Source organism: Hibiscus syriacus, unplaced genomic scaffold, assembly GCF_006381635.1.
Source record: "Hibiscus syriacus cultivar Baekdansim isolate YM2019G1 unplaced genomic scaffold, ASM638163v2 tig00110694_pilon, whole genome shotgun sequence".
Classification (NCBI taxonomy): domain Eukaryota; kingdom Viridiplantae; phylum Streptophyta; class Magnoliopsida; order Malvales; family Malvaceae; genus Hibiscus; species Hibiscus syriacus.
In genome coordinates, this window is record NW_024062828.1 from 1834874 (window position 1) to 1858884 (window position 24011).

At 35.0% G+C, this 24011-nt stretch overlaps 1 non-coding gene across 1 annotated transcript; it reads right to left on the bottom strand.

Annotated features, from left to right (window-relative positions):
- Positions 1-315: 315 nt before the first annotated feature.
- LOC120138602 lies at positions 316-417 on the bottom strand. The gene has a single exon (XR_005517552.1). It is a non-coding gene; the product is annotated as a U6 spliceosomal RNA (small nuclear RNA).
- Positions 418-24011: the final 23594 nt, after the last annotated feature.

Below are 24011 nucleotides of genomic sequence, written 5' to 3' on the forward strand. Positions count from 1 at the left end.
CTCTATCGAAAAAAGCATGAAATATCAATACTCAACAAAAAATTCACCAGCTATACTAATCACCAATCATGCAAATTAAATTCGATCAAAACATGATCACAATCCAAAAGGAAGCAAGAGTATAAAGTGAAGTTCAAGACTGGCAACCAACAATCCCAATACATCAATATCATAATAACTCAATTTCAAACAAGTCAAGGAAAAATTTGACGACATGCTTATCTTTCCCCCTCACTTAATCCATTTTGTCCCAAAACGTATGTCGAATTTAAAAACAAAGAGAAGGAAAAGGAATACTCCCTAATCTAGTGGAGAAAAAATTTGGACCATTTCTCGATTTGTACGTGTCATCCTTATGCAGGGGCCATGCTAATCTTCATCTGGGAAGTTAAAGTTTAGTGGCTCGTAATTTTCAGCAGTTCTGCTTGCCAAGAAATATGATATGACACTTCCCTTTATAGCTTTTTGACTCACGTACTCGATGTAAAATTCGGATAACAGTATCTGCCATGGGCTTTTCGATGGGAGGATATCTGACCTCACAATCAGTGAACTTCTTGCTTAGGTAGTAAATGGCCATTTCCTTCTTCCCGGATTCATCATGCTGACCTAGAACACACCCCATTGAATTCTTGAACAAGAATAGAGGTTTACCCGGTGTTTGTTCCCTCTTCTCATGAGACATTTTCTGTTAGTTAATGTGAATGTAAAAACATGAAAAATGAAAAAAAAATGAAATGAAAGGTATGAAAATAATGCATGATGCATGAGAATTTAGAGGTATTGATCCAGAAACGCGTATGTTATTATAAATAATCTTTATTGAGAAAAAAGTGTTTTATTTATTAGGAGACAAAAATATCTTAAAGGTACGTTCTGACTAAATCCTCTAAACCCTGAACAACTTCTAATAGGTTGATAAGTCTTTTTCCTTCCTCTGTCCCTGGTTGAATGCCTTGTCGGACCACTCCCACTTCCCTTGCTAAACCGTGCAAGTATTGAGTTACTTTTTGTACTTGTTCCAAGAAGTCTCTAATGAGATCATCTCTGGCTTTCACTCTCTACTGAGTCTACTCCCTAACGGAAACACCATTAGAGCCCTCCATCGATAGGAACTATCTGAAGTTCATTTGCTTGTTTCTTGAATTTGTCAACAACGGCCTCCAATTTCAGCTATTGTTTTGCCATCCTGTTTTCGTTGTCTTTGAAGGGACATCTCTATGGTAGTAACCTTTTTCTCATCTGCCCCTGCAACCTTTGTCAACTCATTTTTTAAAAGTTAACTTTGATGACTTGGTGTAAGCCTGGTCCATTCTGATTCCTTCACAATGTTGTAGAGTGGTATATTCTTTGATTGTGGGCACAACGTCTTCTTGATTGAATGTGACACATGGTTGCCCTGTAGATTGTCTCCCTTTCCTTCTGAGTCTTTTCTGACCATAGTCGGACCTCTGCGTTTTTCACCTCTTGTATTACAACCCCTTTATCCATTAATGTAAATTATTTATGTTTAACAAACACGTTTTTGTGGATCAACATATCTTTTGAACGATGTAAATAATAATAAAAACAAAGTAAAAGAAGACAAAAATGAAAAGAGAGAAAAAAAAGTTAGTGAGATAAAGATAATAAATAAAATAATAATGAAAATAAAAGTTCTACCCTACATGATATCTACCCCACATGTTTATTATTCCTACCCGGACATGATCTCTATCCCTCATGTTAATTTTAGACAAGTTCTAACCATATATCTTTCTAATTCGCATGCTTTGAACAAAAGGTAAAACAGGAAATAATTCAAGACAACCTAGGTTTTGAAATGGGGTTTCGAGGAGGGCTCTAATTCCCTGTAGTCTCCCGATTTAAGTTCTAAAGAAGGTACCCGAGTTTTCCTTGCTGGTGCCCCTTTGGGCTTGCTAGACCCTCAGTTCTAAGCTCATTACAAGCTTATGTGGACCAAGTTAAACTCGAGAGGATACATTCCCTTATGTCCATACGGAGAATAAATTCACACGAAAACATAAGGTATATGAATCCCGAATGTTACTTTCTAGGCTTATACGGAGAATAAATTCCCACAAAAATTACACTTTTACCTCCACTTAAGAAGGGTTTGGAGCTCGGGTATAAAGCCAGAGATGAAAATTTTAAAAATCTGAAATTATTTAAAAACAAAGTCAGTACAACTATTTATTTGAAAAAATAATCAAAGATAAATAATAAGAATCGAATAAATAAATTAAAACTTAAACTTGTTATTTTCACTTAAAAAGATAACCGGAAATTAATTATGGCCTGACTCACTTACATGTCCTCAGCGAAGTCGCCAAGTTGTCGCAGCCGTCTTTCGGGTGGGCCCGAAATTGAGCTTTGACTTAAATAAGAACGTTAGAGTCGCCACCGATCATTTATTTTTCGTAAAATATTTGGTTTATCGAATATCATCTTACCTGATCTGTTTTTTTACCAGAAATATGTCGGATTCGAGAGTCAGTTACAGTCAAGGAAGGATTAGCACCCTTGAACTACCCTTTCGGTACCATTTAATTTGTCGGTTGTCTTAATTACGTAAATTAAAATTAAAATTAAAATTTAGAGACTCGATTCAAATTATTTACCTTTGATTGATTAAAGTTACCTCTAAAAAGTTGAAAACATTAGATTATAAAATAAAAGAATTATCAAATAAAAATTAAATTAAAAAATAAATCAAAGAAGGAAATATTAAATTTAAAAAAATGTTATATAAAAAATGTTTAAAAAATAAAATAAATGAAGAAAAATATAAATTTTAGAAAAAAATAATAAAATATAAAAATGGTGAAAGAGAATAAAAATAACACAAAATAAAATAAAAAAGAAGTGAGAAAATAAATAAATAAATAAATAAATAAATAAATAAAATAATAATAAATAAAAGAAAATATAATAAAATAATAAATAATAGTAGAAAATATAAAAAGGGTTTTTAAAAGTTGTTTTTAAAATAAAAGAAAATAATTGAATAAATAATCTAAAGAGATTGAGATAAAGAGAAACTTATAGTGAAAGTAGCTTAAGACTTCAGCTTTATCTCAAATTCCTCAGATCTTCGAAAAAAATCTTTACTTCAAAGTTCACGTCGGCTTACAAGGATAATTCTTCATTGTCGACTCGAATTATGTTGTCTTAACAATAACTGGTTCTGATCTCAGTTTCAATTCTCACATTTGGGATTGAGCATTCGCTTTAGCCTTCAGCTTAAAAGAAAATTAGCTAAGTATGACCAAAGTCATACTTAGCATAATTGTTGAAAACGAAATTTAAAAAGAAAATAAAGAAGTGTACGAAAAATAGAGAGAAAGTTAGGGAGAAAAAGTAGATTTTATTCTCAGATGCGAGTTGTGTCTAGGCTTATCCTGAGAGGATATTTATAGCCTTCAAATTCCTAAAAACAAGCTAAAGATAATTCTAAAATAACATCTTTTATCCTAATTAAAACACTTAAAACTATTTAAACAAAAATACCTAAAACAAAGATAAAATAAAATAATATTTAAAATAATATCATAAATCCTAATTAAAATACTAACATCTATTTAAAATAAATAAAAAGATAAAATATAATATTAATATATATACTAAATAAACCCCAGACGAAAATGAACAAATAAGCGTACTTATAAATTAAATCAGATCATATATTAAGAATTTTGTAAAAAGTTTTATGTCTAAGGTCTGCTTGGGCTGACTCATAAACATGAATTTTATATAATATCAAATATATAATTATATATTCTTATCTATAACTGAATTTAAATATATAAAATAAATTTTAATTATTAAATCATATTTCAAGTCAGGAAGGTTTAAATATATATCTTCAATGCAAGATCCAACATGTACCAAAAGAACCCGAGACCTTATGGGCCAATTAGTCCGACCTCTAGAGATATAGGTATAGTATATGGGATTTGTTATTATCGTTTTAGGTTATGAGTTCGAATACTGTATATGTAAAAATATAAATATTTATTGTTAAATTATTAAGATTCTTGTGATTATTGTATAAACAATTTTTTTACGTAATTTGTTTAAATTTTGCTGGAAACGTAGGTTGGCCTAGAATATGAGATTTTTGTAATTTTCATATGCTTTCGGCATTAAAATATTTCAAGGATGAATTGCAATATATAAGGATCTACTTAATTAGTATACGTGTTTCTAATTTTCATAGTTACCGGGATAAAAATAGTGATTGCATCTACACAAATAAATTTTTTTATTAATCTGTGTTAAATACAATATAATATCTGTTCAAAACCAATTCTCAACCATTAGACATTGAACGTTCATACCCCTGACATTATTAATGCTCGAACTCGATACCTTAAAAAATAACAACAATTCCTTTACCAAACATGAATGTGATAAGAGTATTGCTTTATATCTCATAGCTTCATTTATTTGATTTGATTTTATAAAACTACTCGTTTGTTATAAAACTTCGAATTTCAAAATTTGAATATGACCAATCAAATAAGATTTTTCTTGATTAATTATTATTTTAATTGATATTGAAAGAGTTTTTTTAAGTTTAAGATATTCAATTGATTTTTTTCATAAAATCCAATTTTTGATAATGTTATTGAATATTATTACGAATTTTTTTTATTAATAGTATCGTAAAGGTTTTAAAATATCAAATAAATATTTGAAGTGGACATTGTATATACGAATGTACATATGTTTATCATATTTGTAAACTGAATGGATTTTTTTATCAGATGATTTCAAATACTATTGTTTTATTAATAAACGAATATCCTTATATTAGATTTTTGTTGGATGGAGTGTCCTACATTATTAGAATCCTCTAGGGTTTGGACACCAAAGAGTTTAGGGTTTATAATTGAAACCCTAAGCCCACCATCAACCAACACCCTTTTAGACTCCATTAGTGACCTCTACAATGCACCCACAATTCACCATCGGACCTTATCCCCAACCCCATGCCCCTCGGGCCCAATAGTGTATCCTACAACATCCCCATGAACCCCTTAGCCTTTTCCTTGACCATCCACCATCCAACCACCCTCTCAGCCACCATCGTGTATTACAGCAGCCCGATTGAGCCTTGTTTATGGCCTTACATGCACAACATCTTCGATGATCGAATCGATAACATTCCGACGAAGGGAAGAACTCAAGGTTCGTAGTGTTCACAGTGACCGTTGAAAGAATCCAATGGTGAAGACGACCCTCTTAACGATAGAAATGATATATCCCGAAGATAGCTCTATCCAATGACAAACGACGTAGATCGAAATGCCTCAACGTTAAAGGAGATGATAGGATATTTGTAGATCTACGATGATGAAATCATTATATGATAAAACTGACCTCAAATTCATGACCGATAGAAAAAAAAATGCAACAGAGATAGTGAAGAGAAAAAGCAATGAAAAGGACCGTCAATCAACGACAATGTCAATAGAAATGAGAGGATGACAATAAAAAGACAAGGAAAAATGAAAGGAAACAAGGGGAGAAAAGATAAAAGTTAGGACACATAAATGAGGTGAAACGAGGGAAAGAAGATTGGGGACAATAATGCTACCAATATTGCTATGATATTATACGCAAGCATATGTTATTCATGTAATAAGGTGGACAAAAATCAATGTGTTGAGTGTCGAATCCAACAAAGAGAAAACATGTTCACATAAGAGTTGTTTTGAATAAGCAAGAGATATATGTTGAGATGAGTGAAAAAGGAATAAACATCTAAGTAGAGAAATCAAAATGGGAATACCAGGCAGTGCTACAGCAACAGAAAAGCAAAAAGTCAAGTATCAAATCGCTTAGGACAATAGTTGACTACTTGTACTATTATTATGCAATAAACTCTACTTTTATGTATCCAACAAAGATCCACAATTAATCAACAAGAATTAATTATCATTAACTCAAGTAATTAAACAATTAATTAAGCTAGACAATTGGCAGCATGATTCTCAGCATGCAAGATTGCTTTTAATCAAAAACCAATGCTGAATAAGGGTAATATGAGTCATCAATGATCTCTATTTCTAAATACCATCAACAATCCATACATAAAGATAATAATATTTCTAAAATTATCTTGGAAGTTTAGCAGCTCATAATCATAGAGTCAAAGCATAAAATAATAAAAACATCCACAAACCATTAAGTTCATAACCAATATATCATTCACAAATTAACAAACTTCCAAGACTATTTGCTACTTCCCTATCTCAAATGAAGAGCAATAGTAGAAGGAAGGTGATCCTCTTGACTGCTGATGCTACTCAGCAAGCTCCTTTGCTGCTTCAGCGCTCCCTAGCGAGGGGTTTAGGCAACCATGCCTGATCGGAAAATGAAATAGATGGAGAGTCGAAAAATGAAATAGATGGAAAGATTTTTTGGAGATGAATAATTGAATGATGAAATGATGAAGATAGATGTACAATTTATAGGCTAAGAAATTCAGCCAACAACCAATAGTATTCTTCCACAATTTAGATATTTTCAGCTATTTTGACAGCTGTCCTCGGCAGTTGTCCCATTCCAGAATGTTCTCATAACTGTCTGGTGACTCATCGGTTGTTGCACGTCACTTAGCATCCCCTACAACATCAAGCAACGTTACAACATCATCGCAATATTTTTCAGCAATAAATACCAACTTTTGCCCAAATTCCTCACTTATCTCTCATAATGCAAAATGCATAAAAATATATACAAGATGATCCTAATATGCTTTTAACAATGCTATATATCAAGCTAAACCTAGATATGAGGAACTCAAATGATAACTCTTTTGGAGAATTATCAGGTAACAAACGATGATCAATATTAAGCTAGTTTCAACGCTAACGAGGAAAAAGTAGGAGAAGAGTGTAACATCCCTTACTCAGTTTGTAACAAAACAAAGAATAAAGAGAATATTGTAGCAAAATGGAATCAAACAATTAGAATATTTTTGGATGTGTTGTTGTTTTTTATTATTTCTACACTCCTAATTACAACCCATCTTGACATTTTTATAGGCTAGTAATACTAACAAATAGCTCCTAAATAATTGCCACTGTATCAAAATAAATTCTAAACTTTTATGTTAAGATTTCTAAATCTTAACCACACATGGATGATATGATTTATTTGACTAAAAAATTAAAAAAAAATACTAAAGAACATAACTTATTTAAGATGCACTAAAGTTTTAACACTCCCCCTTATGCTTACAATTAACAACACCGAGTGAAACTCTAAACTCTTCAAACTTCAACTTTCAACTTTCCTAAAGCTTTTGTGAACATGTCTTCCACTTGGTTGTTTGTAGAGACCCCTTGTAACTCAATTTCTTGAATCAACACCTTCTCTAGAATGTAGTAATAGTGGTTTTTTATATACTTTTTTGGGGCATGAAAGATAGGATTGGAAGCAAGTTTGATAACACCTTCATTATCACATTTGATTTGTACAACATATTCAACTTTGCAAAACATATCTTTCATGAAGCTCCTTAATCACATGCATTCTTGTGCAACCATGGTTTTTGCCACATATTCAGCTTCTGTAACACCTAGATTTTTGATGTAGGGGGATCCGAGACAGATGATGTTGAGCTGTCAGATTGCACGTTGATGGCGCTGAGATACCATGAGTTGGCAGATCAGCGCAAAGGCGGGAATTGATTGTGACATGTTCCTCATTGGGGTCGTTTTGAGTATGTTTCAATCTTTTGGCCATAACTTTGGCTACAGGTGTCAGAATCGCGCATAAGACCCCAATCCGGAAAGCTCTTTTCGATGCGCACGCTATCCACATGAGCTACGCTCCATGTGACCTTTTTTTCAACCTCAAATTCTGCCGTTTTCCCCTCTGGATCACTAGATTTAGTTATTTTTTACTATTTATGGTAATATTTCGATTGTTAATTAGGAAGTCAATTTAAATTCGATTTAGGCCGGATTTTTTGGAGATTGCTTATTTTATTTCGAATTTCAATTTAGAGTGATTTTCGGGATTTTGCTATTTTTGGCAAAATTCGAATAAAGACGATTTTTGGCTATAACAGTCCGGCTTGTGGACTGTTTTTTGCATTGTTTGATTTTATAATATTTTATTAAACCCTAGAGACTTTTTTTTCTCTGGTTTTTGGGCGAATTTTCTCTTGTGAATCGTCTGTCAGAGCTAGCCTACAGGATAATCACTATTCTGTCTGGCGTCAGTTGGTGTCAGAGCTTCAACATCTTCTTGGGAAATTTCACCAGTTTCAATGGCTGGAGGTCGTGGTCGTTGTGAGCAGGTTCCGAATGAGGAAGCCTAACGCCGTGATCGCAGCGTTCAGGATGTGATGATTGCGGATTTGCAGAGGCAAGTTGCAAAATTAACCCAGCGCCTGGCGGCGCAGGATTTCGAGGATCGTGAGGCCTCTGATCACGATACCAATTCCACTTTCGAAAACCCATATCACAATCGCGCAGGATTCCGGGGCGCAGGATTCCGGGAGCACCGTGGTCGGGAGGAGCGTCATGGAGACCTCGGTTTTTGGGTCGATCTCCTTGAGTTTTCTGGTACGTTACAGGCCGAGGGATTCGTGGATTGGATTAATGAAGTGGAGCATATTTTTGAATATAAGGAAGTCCCCGATAGTGTGAAAGTGAAACTGATCGCCATCAAACTCAAGGGCAGAGCATCTGCGTGGTGGGAACAGTTACGACGTTCACGAGAAAGATAGGGCAAAGCCAAGATCATTGATTGGGAGAAGATGAAAAAGAAGATGAAGGGCCACTTCCTTCCCTTCGGCTACACGCAAACCTTATTTCAGCGACTTCATGCGTTGAGGCAGGGCGCGCGATCAGTCGATCATTACACGGAGGAGTTTTACCAATTGGTCACCCGGAACGATTTATCTGAGACGGAGGAGCAGATGGTGGCGCGATATTTGGGGGGTTTACGCCAGCCCTTTCAAGATGTCCTCAGCCTTCATTCATTGTGGAGTGTTTTGGAAGCATACCAGCGTGCACTTGCTGTTGAAAAACAGCAAAACAGGAGACCAGTGATCAGGAGCGATCACAACAGTCGACCAGTTCGCCCTCAAGAGTCCCGTCCTGCTCAGCAGCCACCGCAGGGTAATTCTAACCCTACTATTAGATGTTTTCGTTGTGGTGAACAAGGGCATAGGGCGACTGATTGCAGGAAGCCTGCTAGTCAAAAGGGCAAAAATTTGTTGATTGAGGAAAACGTGGAAGACGAGACTGAGGAGATTGGCGAACCCGTGTATCACGATGATGAGACTGATGATGTGCTATATGGAGATGGTCATGAGACTCTGGTCGTTCGCAAGAGTCTACTTACCCCCAAGGGCGATTCAGGGGACGATTGGTTGAGAACCAATATTTTCCACACGACTTGCACAGTTGCAGATAAAGTCTGCAAAATGATCATTGACAGCGGTAGTTGTGAGAATGTAGTGTCCGAGGAGGTTGTCCAGAAATTACAGTTGAAGACGGATCGTCATCCTAAGCCATACAAGTTGTCATGGCTAAATAAAGACAGTGATGTAACAGTTGATAGGCGATGCCTCGTGTCTTTTTCAATTGGTAGAAAATATTTTGATAATGCCTGGTGTGATGTTGTGTCTATGGATGCGTGTCATATATTGTTGGGTCGACCTTGGCAGTATGATCGCAGTGTCATTCATGATAGACGGAAGAATACATATTCCCTTAGCATCAAGGGAAAAAAGATTGTGTTGGCACCCCGGCGGGAAGGACTTACTCCTACCCCAGTAACCCATAATACTAATCTGCTTTCTATGTCCAGGTTTTTAGATGAGATTGAGCATGGCGGCATGGTCTATGCCTTGCTACCTTGCGAGAACAATGCATTAGACGTGGATACAGATTTACCAGTAGAGGTGCAGCGGCTGCTAGCAGAATTCTCTAACTTGATGCCAGAGGATCTTCCTCCTGGACTACCACCTATGAGGGATATTCAGCATCAAATTGACCTTGTTCCTGGGTCAAGTTTGCCAAATCGACCAGCATATCGCCTCAGTCCCAAGGAGGCCGAAGAGTTGCAGTGACAGGTGGAAGAGTTGTTGGAGACGGGCTATATCTGAGAGAGTGTGATCCCATGTGCAGTCCCTGCTCTGTTAGTGCCAAAGAAAGATGGTTCTTGGCGTATGTGTGTTGACAGCCGAGCGATCAACAGAATTACAGTGAAGTACCAGTTTGCAATTTCCCGTCTAGATGATATGTTGAATCAGCTATCTGGTTCTAAGGTCTTCTCAAAAATTGACCTTAAGAGCGGTTACCACCAAATCAGAATAAGGCCTGGAGATGAGTGGAAGATGGCGTTTAAAACGCCACAAGGGTTGTATGAGTGGATGGTCATGCCTTTTGGGTTATCCAATGCACCCAGTACGTTCATGAGATTTATGCATCAGGTCTTGCGGCCTTTTATGGGGAAATTTTTTGTAGTTTACTTCGATGATATCCTCATTTATAGTCCGACATGGACTTCACACTTCGATCACCTCCGTGCTGTTTTTGAGATGCTGAAAACGGAGTGCTTGTTTGTCAATCAAAAGAAGTGTTCTTTCTTCACTACTTCTGTGACTTTTCTTGGTTTTGTTGTGTCTACTGATGGTGTTCATGCAGATCAGTCAAAGATAGATGCAGTCTTGGAGTGGCCCAGACCAAGAACCTTACATGACATCCGAAGTTTCCATGGCTTGGCGTCTTTTTACCGTCGATTCATTAGAAATTTCAGTACTCTGATCGCCCCTATCACAGAGTGCCTCAAGGGGCGTGATTTCCAGTGGCCTGAGGAGGCAGAGGCCAGTTTTCAACTGGTCAAGCAGAAGATGACCGAGGCTCCAGTTTTGGCACTTCCAGATTTTGACAAAGTGTTCGAGGTAAATTGTGATGCATCTGGTGTTGGCATTGGTGGTGTTCTGAGTCAGGCAGGTCGTCCGGTTGCTTTTTTCAGTGAGAAGCTATCGGGATCAAAGAAAAATTATTCTACTTATGATCTGGAGTTCTATGCCATAGTTCAGTCCCTGAAGCATTGGCGTCATTACCTAGTACAGAAAGAGTTTATTCTGTTTACCGATCATGAGGCCTTGAAGTACATCAATGGCCAACACAAGCTGAGTAGACGTTATGTTAAGTGGGTAGCATACTTGCAAGAATTCACTTTTACGCTGAGGCACCAAGCAGGGAGTTTGAACCGCGTCGCAGATGCCCTGAGCCGTCGTACCTTACTTCTCACCACCATGAGTACTAAAGTTGCAGGATTTGAGACGTTCACAGATATGTATGCAGCTGATCCTTCCTTTGGAAGGATATTTCAGGAGGTAACTGAGGGTCACCGTCATGATTTTGTTTTGCATAATGGGTATCTGTTTCATGGATTACAATTGTGCATTCCAGATTATTCATTGAGGCAGCAAATTATAAGTGAACTCCATAATGAGGGACACTTTGGTCGAGATAAGATATTGGCCCTTATCTCTTCTGAATTTTATTGGCCCAAGTTGACTAGTGATATGGCCCATTATGTGGACCGTTGTTATGTGTGCCAGCGGTCTAAGGGAGTTCTCACCAATGTGGGATTGTACACTCCCTTACCTGTTCCTGAAGCTCCTTGGTTCAATGTCAGCATGGATTTTGTACTAGGCTTACCCCGCACCCAAAGGGCCTCTGATTCTATCTTTGTTATGGTTGACAGGTTTTCCAAGATGGCTCATTTTGTAGCTTGCAGAAAGACTATGGATGTTGACCGGATTGCCCATATCTATTTCAAGGAGATTGTGCGTTTACATGGTGTTCCTCGATCCATCACTTCAGATCGTGATACTAAGTTCATCAGTCATTTCTGGAAGAGCCTGTGGGGGAAACTGGGAACGCAGTTGAATTTCAGTAGTGCCTACCACCCCCAGACGGATTGCCAGACTGAGGTGGTGAACCGAAGTTTGGGAAACCTTTTGAGGTGTTTGGCAGGAACGAAGCCGAAGCAGTGGGATTTGGCATTGCCTCAGGCAGAATTTGCCTACAACAGATCAAAAAACAGAACCATAGGTTTAAGCCCATTTGAGATTGTCTATGGTCAGAACCCATCCGGGGTGTTGGACTTAGCCCCTATTCCACGTATAGGACGTTTCAGTCCTAAAGCAGATGAGATGGCAAAGTATCTTCGGGGTATCCATGAGCAGGTGAAACAGACCATTCATGAGAGAAATACCAAGTACAAGACTCGGGTCGACAATCATCGTCGTCAGGTACTTTTTGATGTTGGTGATTTTGTTTGGGCTGTATTAACTCGTGATCGTTTTCCTGTTGGTGAGTATAATAAGCTTAAGGATAGGAAGATTGGACCTTGTGAGGTCGTGCAGAAGATCAATGATAATGCTTACAGGTTGCGACTTCCCAGTCACTTGAAGACTTATGATGTCTTTAATGTGAAGCACCTGAGTCATTGTTTTGTGGATCCTGATGACACTACTCTGAACTCGAGGACGAGTTCTTTCCAACCCGGGGTGAATGATGCAGGGGGATCCGAGACAGATGATGCTGAGCTATCAGATTGCACGTTGATGGCGCTGAGATACCATGAGTTGGCAGATCAGCGCAAAGGCGGGAATTGATTGTGACATGTTCCTCATTGGGGTCGTTTTGAGTATGTTTCAGTCTTTTGGCCATAACTTTGGCTACAGGTGTCAGAATCGCGCATAAGACCCCAATCCAGAAAGCTCTTTTCGACGCGCACGCTCTTCACATGAGCTACGCTCCATGTGACCTTTTTTTCAACCTCAAATTCTGCCATTTTCCCTTCCAGATCACTAGATTTAGTTATTTTTTACTATTTATGGTAATATTTCGATTGATAATTAGGAAGTCAATTTAAATCCGATTTAGGCCGGATTTTTGGGAGATTGCTTATTTTATTTCGAATTTCAATTTAGAGTGATTTTCGGGATTTTGCTATTTTTGGCAAAATTCGAATAAAGACGATTTTTGGCTATAACAGTCTGGCTTGTGGACTGCTTTTTGCATTGTTTGATTTTATAATATTTTATTAAACCCTAGAGACTTTTTTTTCTCTGATTTTTGGGCGAATTTTCTCTTGTGAATCATCTGTCGGAGCTAGCCTACAGGATAATCACTATTCTGTCTGGCGTCAATTTTCCCCCCCAAATCTAAACCCACTAAATATAATCCCTTTTACCTGAGCTAGAAGGAATAGGCCAGCTCTAGAGAGTTCGTGTTGTAAATTATCCCTCAAAAAACTATTTTCAATTCAAAAACTCAAAACTAATATTTTTATTAAAGAAACCATCCGTAAGTTTAAACTTTATAATTTTATTTAAATAAAAGTCCGAGGAAAAATCCAATATAAATAATAAATATTCACAAATCCATGTAAAACCAGTAAAAAATAATTGTAATGTCCCAAATTACAAAAATGATAATAATAATTACCACATAAAAATCTGAAATAAGAAGTATGAATAAAACTCATATTCCTGTAATAATAATTTAATCTGAAAAACGGTGTAACCCTCCAAGTACTATGTCACCCAAGTCTGAGTATCTGAAAGAGAAACTAAGGGGGTGTAACCTATTTGGCTTAAAGTGTCTCTAAGTGTAATCAGACATACAAGTTTCCATTCACAAGCACAATCACAATCTGAGTCATAATATTCATGGTATTAATAAATATACAAATGTAAATGCATCCGATCACCTTAGACCATCCGAATAGTAGGTTCCTTAGAACCACTCTTTACAACACACTATTTGAAGTGGAGTCCACCCTGAAGAAATCAACCATTGATAATCATAAGTGAAATTCACCATATCGGTCAATACACTAAACTTCCCCTATCATAATCTCAACCAGTATGATAGGACAACATAACATATGTATTATTTTTTATCTAATCTGAATATATAAAATTACATATTTAAATGTTTCGAATGCATAACATAGATTTATGTTCGACAGATCAACACGCACCACATAGAACTTTATGAGACTTGACATAATAATAGATTTTACAAAGAAATATCTGAAGCACGTGCTAGACAACAACAATCACATCACAATCGAGTTCACAATAAAAAAGAGTAGCACCTGATAGAGACACACCTCATGAAAATAAATTTAGCAACAAATGTGTCGTCTCTCACGATGAGCTCTAGTAGTGGGTCAGATCGAATCAACTCCTAAAAAATAATTAATACTAAATTAATTCAAGGGAATTAAAAAAAATACCTAAATTTTAGGGTTTCAAATTTTGGGAAATAATTGAAGAGTTATTGTTGAACTATGTTTTATAATATTTTGATATAACAAATTAAGGTAAAATGTTTTTGGACTTCATTGAATTTGTTCAAAGTTTTTCAAAAGTTTTTAAAAATAATTCAAAGTCCATAAAACTAGAATTTGAGCACAAAACATTTTTTTGGGTAAGTAGTATCGATATTGTTCTTACAGTATCGATATTGCATGAACAATACTGATATTGTTCACGTGGTATTGATACCAAAGGTAAGAGAAGTATCAATACTCTTTAGGTAGTATCGATACTACCCGTTTTTTTTAAATAGCTCAAATTCCAGAATGCAAAATAAGTATCGATACCCAAAGGGGTATCGATACTACTTTACATAGTAGTATCGATACCATGATCATAGTATCGATACTGGTCAGGCCCAATGGATAGTAATGACTAGTTTATTTAAATATTATAAAGGAAGTACCGATACTCATTAAAGGAGTACCGATACTCCCTGTCCTAGGCAATGTTATTTTGTAGAAAAAATATCCCCAATGGCTCTAAATCATCCCCAACAACCACAAACACATTCCAACATATAAAAACAAGTTTAAGATACTTTAAGAAGTGTTAGATTACCTATCCAAGCAATCAAACACAAGAGAAGAGCTTTTTAGTCCTATTTTCCTATCTCTTGTTAATATTAGTGTTTTTGTGAGCTTAATTTTGTAAACACATGCCTTGTAAGGGTTTTCTAGTTTACATATTTGTACCTTTTGTAAAAGGGGAGTGGTTCTTTCTTATCCATTGAAAAGATAGGGGTTTGTAAAGGTTGTCTTTTTATCCTGTGAAAAAGAAAGAATAAGTTAATGAATTTGTTAGAAAATCCTAAGTGATGAGCTTAGGTAGTGGATGTAGACTTGGCTGAGAAGTAGAACCACTATAAATCATTGTGCATCATTTTTCTCATCTCTTAAATCTCCTTAATCCCTAAATTTTTCTCAATTCCACTTCAACCCCTTAGTAAATTCTTTCGGTTAATCATTGAGCTTCATCAAAATATTCCAACAATTGGTATCAGATATTGACTCATTAGAAGGTCTAACAACCTTGAGACGATCCTCAAAGAAGTTGTATCAATTCCGGATGCAACTGATAATATGGCTTCCACCTTCGGCTCATTCCACATGGAAGACTCCCAACCAATCAACAAGCCTCCATACTTCAATGGAGCCAACTACCATCATTGGAAGAAATTAATAAAGTTATTCATCCAATCCAATGATCTTAATGCATGGGAGATAATTGAGAATGACTACTATTCTTCAAAGAAGAAGAAAGAGTGGAGTTCCCAAGAACGGAAGAAAGCTCAACAAAATGACAAGTCATACGCATGTTTTTCTGTGCATTTGGTCCCGATATTTATTAAGGAGTTTCTTCTTGTTAAAATGTCAAGGAGCTTTGGAATAAGCTCGAAGATATCCATGGAAACAAGAAAGAAGAACCAACAAAGGTGGTGTGCTTATTGGCTCTTGAAAAGCCTAAGGTATCTTATAACTCTAGTGAATCTAATTCATATTCTTTTAATTAATTACAAGATGTATACGATGAATTATTTTTTGGAATTTAAGACCATGAATTCCAAATATAAGAAATTGATTTCAAAATTCAAAGTTGAAAATGATTTTCTCTTGAAAACAAAATTGGATTTTGAAAAACAAAATGAAATTTTGAAAAATGATTTTGAGATTTCAAAAATCAAAATCAATGATTTCAAACAAATATATTGATTTTAAAGTTAAGCTTGAAAGCTTAACAAAGGAAAAAAAATAATTTCTCAAACCAATTCATCATATTTAAAAATGGCAAAAATGCTCATATTGCCATTTTCATGGTCACAATGTACATACTTGTCCTATAAAGAAAATAAAATATTTTGAAATTAGACAAGTATGGGTTCCTAATGGAACTAGAAACATTAGCACTAACGTTCAAGGATCTAAAGCAATTTGGATGCCAAAATCCAAATACATGTCTCTTGTAGGTGTATGGGAGCAATGGTGAGGATAGTGAAGATACTCAAATGCTCTAGCCACACTTGATATGGAATAGGTAACCTCTAAGCTTAATGTTTTTATTTTGACTAATTGGTTACTCATTTAGTTTAAGCATGCATGAGTTTTTATTTTAAATAATTATATGTTTTCTATCTCATGTATGTCAAAAAGTGTTGTGATAAACATTTTTCCAAAGTTCTAATGATTTTTCATAATGTTTGTTCATCATAATAAATTTTGGTAAAAATTGATTTTAATGTTTTGTTTTTACAATTTTTAATTTTTGACCTTAATTTAAATGTTTATGCAAGTGGTTTATTGCAAATGATATATCTCTAAAAATTGATATCAATTTTTCAAATCCATAACATTTTTTTGGATAGCTTTATTGGTATTGCATAAAGTAAATTAGACTTGGATATATTGAATTTCATGTGCTACTAACATGTTTGTTCATCTTTGTTGAAATTCATTTTTTTAAGTGTCAAACTTTTAAAGTCAAATTTTTGTTTGGAATGCTTTTATTGACGAGAAGCTTTGCTTTTTCAAATGATTTTATGCTAAAATTTACCACTTATTCTGTATTGTTATTTTTTGAACTTTAAAGTTGAATTATTTTTTATATAACAAAAAGGGGAGAAATATGAGTTTGAAAAATTCAATTTCTCAATGAAAAAATGGGGAGCTCTAGTATTTTCCAAAATATGTCTCTTTTCCATTAAATGTTTTATTAAGGGGGAGTTTTACCAAAAACAATTTTTCAAATGTTTTGTTATATCAAAATGGGGAAATTGTTGAACTATGTTTTATAATATTTTGATATAACAAATTAAGTCAAAATGTAGTACTGATTCTGGGTAAGTAGTACTGATTCTGTTCTTACAATATCAATAATGCAGGAACAATACTGATATTGTCCACGTGGTACCGATACCAAAGGTAAGAGAAATGTCGATACTCTCTAAGTAGTATCGATACTACCAGTTATTTTTCAAATAGATCAAATTCCATAATGCAAAATTGGTACCGATACTACTTTACATAGGAGTATCGATACCATCATCATAGTATCGATATTGGTCAGGCCCAACGGCTAGAACAACTAGTTTATTTAAATATTATAAAGGAATATCGATACTCCCTATCCTAAGCAGTGTTATTTTGTAGAAAAATTATCCTCAACTGATCCAAATCATCCCCAATGACTAAAAACAGCCACGAACGCATTACAACATATAAAAACAAGTTGAGGACACTTGAAGAGTGTTAGAACACCTATCCAAGCAATTAAACACAAGAGAAGAGCTTTTTACTCCTATTTTCATTTCTCTTGTAAATATTAGTTTTTTTAGCTTAGTTTTGTAAACACATACCTTGTAAGGTTTTCATGTTTACATCCTTTTACCTTTTGTAAAAAGTGAGTGGTTATATCTTAGCTATTGAAAAGATAGAAATTTGTAAAGGTTATTTCTTTATCTAGTGAAAAAGAAAGAACAAATTAGTGAATTTGTTAGAAAATCCTAAATGAGAAGCTTAGGTAGTGGATGTCGACTTAGTTGAGAAGTCGAACCACTATATATCCTTGTGCATCAATTTTCTCATCTCTTAAATCTCCTTAGTCCCTAAATTTTTTCTTAAATCCACGTCAACCCCTCTTGGCAAATTCTTTCGGTTGATATTTGAGCTTCATCGAAATATCCCAACAGTTATAATTCTCCTACTCTTAAAGAAAAATTTGATCTCGAAATGCATCAGAATGGAAATAGAATGAATTAAGAAAATACCCTAAATAACGTATAGCTCATCCAAATCCTCATGCCTTTGAGCGGCATACACCAACCCTGACTGCCCTTATGCTGATATAGTTAAATTTCCACTCTAAGCCGGTCTACCCTTACTTAACCAGTAGGTTTACGTTGACTTCTACCTCGAATCAGTGTCAAAACTGAGGCTTATGAATGATTAGAAATGTAAGGAGCAGTAGAGGAAAACATAAACTCATTGAAACAATCTTCAAAGATCCACAGCGACAATAGCCTCCGGTCTTCCTCTAACACTCTCCCGAATGCCACCTCTTACAAAAAGAACACCGAGGTACCCCAAAAGTACTAGTCAAACCTCCTGCACTAATAGTTGGAACAATAGAAGTCGCTGGTCTAGCTCTAGAATATCCTTGTAAATTTTAATCTTCTCTCGATCTCTTATCAAATTGACTCACATGACCGATATGAGTTGGTGGACCTTATTGATTCTTGGCCTTATTAGAATTCTAGGACTTGGGACCCGACGTAAGTGGCTCAATCCTCTCAGTTGTCCTAGCTCGTGTAGTTAATCTACTGAAAACTGTGTCGTGATGCAAGGAAGCACTTGACTGAATTGTGGGGCAGAGACTTTTCAAAAACTAATCACACTTTTCTTTCTCATTCAAATTTGACCCTGGAGGAATTTTGTTAGAAGCATTCATAGAAGCATTTTAGGATCATGTTATTTATATTTTCACATATTTACATCATGAGGAATTTTGTTTATCTTGAGCTGATTTTAGTTTTTATTGCTGAAAGTGGTACACTAAAGCTGCAGCATTGCTTGAAGCTACAGAGGATGTTGAATGGATGTTGTAGCATTTGATGAGTCATCAGGTGGTTAGTAGAATCATTTGGATTGGACAACTGGCGGGGGCAGCTTTCATCACACAATTATCACCTGAAGCGTGGAGTATTTTGATTTGTTGGAGGCTAATTCCTCTAGACTATAAATTGGAGAGTCATTTCTTCATTCAAGCAGATTTTTACACTCTATTTCAAGTATTTTCTCCACGATTCTTCTCATCATTTCCGTGGCAGCTTAAGCAACTAGATAGGGAGTGTTGCAGCATTTGGCGAAAGCTTTACCGAGTAGCGTTTGTAATCAACCAAGATCTCTTTCATCTAAACTTGCTCTCTGCCTGAAATAGAGGGGTGATTAAGTTAGATTGAATTCTATTTTAATTTTGGGATGTTATTTGGATGTAGACGTAGTCGTTTATTAAATACTTTTATTAGGATGAATGTATTGAATTTTTTACTATGTGCCTTTGAGCTTATGGATGGTTTAGATATATTATCATCTTCAAATCATTTTTGTTCATATGATTTAGAGATAAATATATTGATATTTCATGCTATCTTTGTTGGCCTTGGTTTTTTTGAGAAACAACATTGTATAATGAGAAGTATGCTGCCAAGCATTTAGCATAGTTAATGGATTGATTATCTGAGTTGGTTATCGATAATTAATTAATGTTAATCTCTGCTAAATACATAGTGATGAGTTCCATTGCATGATTTTAATAAAATTTGACATTTTTCATTCCATTCCATTCCATTCGATTGTTGACTTTACGCTTTCTTCATTATTGTAGCATAACCTGATACTTTTATATTGAATTTTATCCTTTTATAATTTGTTCTTCTATTGCATGTTTCTTCCAATCACAGTCTTTGACAACTCTTTTGTAAACAATTTTTACTACCATGTGGATAAGATATTTGATGCTGTAAAGCATCAGCTTACTATTTGTTGCAATAATGTATGCTTGCATTTTGCTATAATGTATTCAGAGCATCACCTAACAGAGACACAAGGAACTTATGATCGACAGGCTAATCCATCTCAACAAATAAATGTTGCAGGATTTGGTCTTACCCACAAATATTGTCATCTCATTAGCTAAAAACTCAGTCGAAATGGGTTTCCTAGCATCCCAGCCTGAAAAAGATAAAGTAACTCCCGGTTCACTGCATCAGCGTTAACACTAATGGTCTCACTGTCCACGAAATCTAGCAATCCATCACCCCAAGTCTGATGCACGAGTGGGTTTTCACCTTTGGTCTACTGAAATGTAGCCTGATCCTTAGGCTATTCATCCTTATCAGTCTCATTAGTCCTATTTTGTGTCTGGCCCATTAGGGCTGAAAGGTTAACTGTAGCCGGAGGGACAAGACCCTGACCTTGATTGATAACTAATCGAAAACTCCTACAAGGTAGCATAGTGAATTTTTTACAAAAGACAAATCCTAATATCAAAGTTGAGAGTTTTGAATTAAAATATTTATTTACCTTTTTAAAAATAGGAAAAAGAAAATGAAATAATTTTATTCCAAAAAATCTCATTTTTATTTCAAAATATTTGTATGCATGCAAACATTATTCTGGTTAAAATTTTATAGTTGACCTCCACAATTCAAGTGTTGAACCGGACTCCGATACCACTAAATTAATTCTCAAAATTTGAAGAAAAATCTCCAAATTTTAAGGTTTTATATTTGAGGAAAATTAGGGCGTTACAACTTTAATGTTGGATAAAGAAACCATGTTTTGCTTCTTGATACATCATGATATCATAGCATAACCAACATTAAAAATATTGCCTGAGGTAGAATGTGTATCATCTGCATCTCCTGCCCAATCCGCGTTAGTTAATATTATTAGTACAAAGTTCTTACATTGCAGCATCTAAGTGAGTAATCCTTGGACATTGTATGAATTGTGTGATTACACTAATAGAGTAAGCAATCTCTGGTCTTCTAGTAGTTAAGTAAATTAAACTACCAACAGGTTGTCAAAATTGTTTAACATCTTGAAGCAACTTTCCTTCATCTTTCATCAACTTGAGATGTGACTCTATTGTAGTTGCTTTTTCTTTTGCCTCCCCCAAGCCAAAATGTTGCAAAAGCTTCTTTGTATAAGCATTTGGAGAGATAAATTATCTATCATCTGAGTTTTGAAATTCTAGACCAAGAAAACTACCAACATCACCTAGAATTCTCATCTCAAATCGAATAGATAAATCACTTTTCAGCTTATAAATCTCAGCCTCATTTTCTCCAATAATAACCATATCATCCACGTACAATAAGACAAGCAAGTGTAAATTTGGTTCTAATTAATAAACAAACTAGAATTTGCATCTGAAACTTTAAAACCATAAAAGATGAAGTATTGAGTCACTTTACCATATCACTTGTGTAGTGCTTGCTTAAGGTCGTATAATGTTTTCTTTAGTCTATAAACATGGTAAGGATGCTGTTTCAAACCATTGCTTTTGGGTTGTTCAATAAATACTTTACGATCTAGATCTACATAAAAAATGTGTTCTTTACGTCAAGTTTCCATAGCTTCCATATTTTAAAGGTTGCCAAAGAAAAAATTGTTCTTAGCATTACCATTTTTACAATCGGGTTGAATGTCTCCTCATAATCCAACCCATAGCTTTTCGAAAATCCACGTGCAACAAGTCAAGCTTTGCATTTATCAATAGTTTAGCCTTATTTTCTCTTTAAACAATATACCCATTTACATTTAATAGGTTCACAATTCTTTGGTTTGACTCCCAAGTTTGATTTTTGTGTAAAGCTTCAATTTTTTTCTAGCATAGTTGCTTGCCATTTTGGTTCATCTTTGGCTTCCTCATAGCTTGATTTTTCTTCTTGGTCCACTGCCCCAATAAAGAAACATGAAGTTGTGGAACAATTATTGATTTGCACCTCATAATATTTGAGATATTGTGGTTGTCTCTGCTCCCTTGTAATTTTCCTTTGAATTTCTTGCTCATCGCCTCCTAATGTTGATAAAAATGCTACAAAATAATCGTAAGCATACATCGCATAAGTAATAAAGTGGAAGCATTTTTAAGACTTCTGATGTCAACCCCACAAAAAACAAATTGTTTACAAATGAATTAGTAAAATAATTGATTGTGAAATATCATGTGATCAAAATAAATATTAAAAGATACAATGCAATAAGAGAAAGGTAGGGTCATGCTACAACACTGAGTGTAGCACAGAGTCAGTTATAAATTGGCGTAAGATGATAAAAGGATTCTTTGTCAAATTCATGTATTTAAACTTACTACATTGTATTTAGCATTGATTAAAAGTAACTGATCATTAAGAATTATCGCTAACTAACACAAATAATCAACTTAGTAATTTTACTAAACACTTGGCATCATATAACTCAACATGCATTTGCATCTCACAATACCAAGGCAAAAAAATTAGCATGCATATCATTAAGTTTATCTCTAAATAAAATAAACAACATAGTTAAACAATGAAATCTATTTCACCATTCATAAGTGAAGGCACAATGTAGCAAATTAAAGACATTCATAATAACAAAGTATCCACCCAAATGGCTAAGTTCAAAGCAATTAACATCCACAATAACATAAATTCAACTAACTAAAACTTCCTTATCTCAGACGAAATATAAGTAAGCTGAAGAGATCTCCTGCTGACTGTCAATGCTACTCGGCAAAGGCTCTTCCTCATATGCTGCAGCACTTCCCAGATGAGCGACTTAAGCAAACATGAAAAACAGATGAGAAGTTTGTGTGGAAAATAGAGGATGAATAGTTGATGTAGAAATAAGCTAACGATGGCCTTATTTATAGGTAAGTGTAAACACTTATTTTCGTCCGGGCAAAAAGAATATATATATATATATATTATATTTATTATTATTATTATTATTATTATTATTATGTATTACATATTTGCAGGTCGTATCCCAGCCTATATTACAAAATAGCCCTAAACCCAAAGCTCAGTAGCCCAACGTGCAATCCAGGAGATCCCTCCTACCTCACGGCTCCTCGTCCATGCCACACGGTCGTGTTTGACACCGGTTCTTTCGACACCAACGCTACTCCAAGCAACAAACCAAGAGGCCAACAAACTTTAGAATTTTATTCCGAATAGGACTCTAAAAATAGTCATTCTTAGTGCTATAAATAATATGTAAAATCGACATTGCACTAGAGGGGAAAAAGGAACGAAAGAGAGTGGTGTCATGGCCTCTCGGCCATGGCTCGATATCACTAAGTAGTATACCCTTGCGCTAGTCTTAATCATCGAGCTTCCATTCCCAAACCTAGCTAACCCATTCAACAACACATAAACACTCACAACACCGTAGCCCCATTTTCTAATACACCCCGACCATAATCTTGAAGTACCTACTCAAAACACAACCTAAAACCCACCACAAAAGAACCCATGACAAGCGATGAGCAAGAGGTGGAAACACATGAAGAAACCTACGAAGAAAGAGGCCAGCAACCGAAAAGGCAAAACAGAAAAAATAAGAGAAATAGAGAAACTTACCTTTCGACTTTGGGAGTTTTCCGATGATCGAAGGCTCATTTGATTGTTCCAAATGATCAAGCAATAGAAGACGACAAGAGGAACAACATAATCGAAGTTCACCACGATCCAACGGTTCAATCTCACGCAATCAAAGGTGAAAAAGGCTAAAATTTCCAAATTTTGTTTCCTGTATTTGAGTTTTAAAGGAACAATGATGTGCAAATCGAAGATAAGGGAAACAATCCTTTAAATTATACTTTATAAGGGGCGCACGTGCTTGACACATGAGTAAGGTAACATGTTTTTGGATTTTAAGGGATTAATCCTTGGTGTAATCATTCCATCTTCAATATCGTTCAATTTGGTCCTTTTATTTATTTATTTATTCTCTTTTCGTTTAATTTTTTAATATTTATCTTCTTAACATTTTTTTCAATATTTAACCTTGAATTTTTATTATTATTTTTTCATTATTTTTACTCCATTTTATTTATTTTATTTTTTCCTCGTTTATGTTATTAT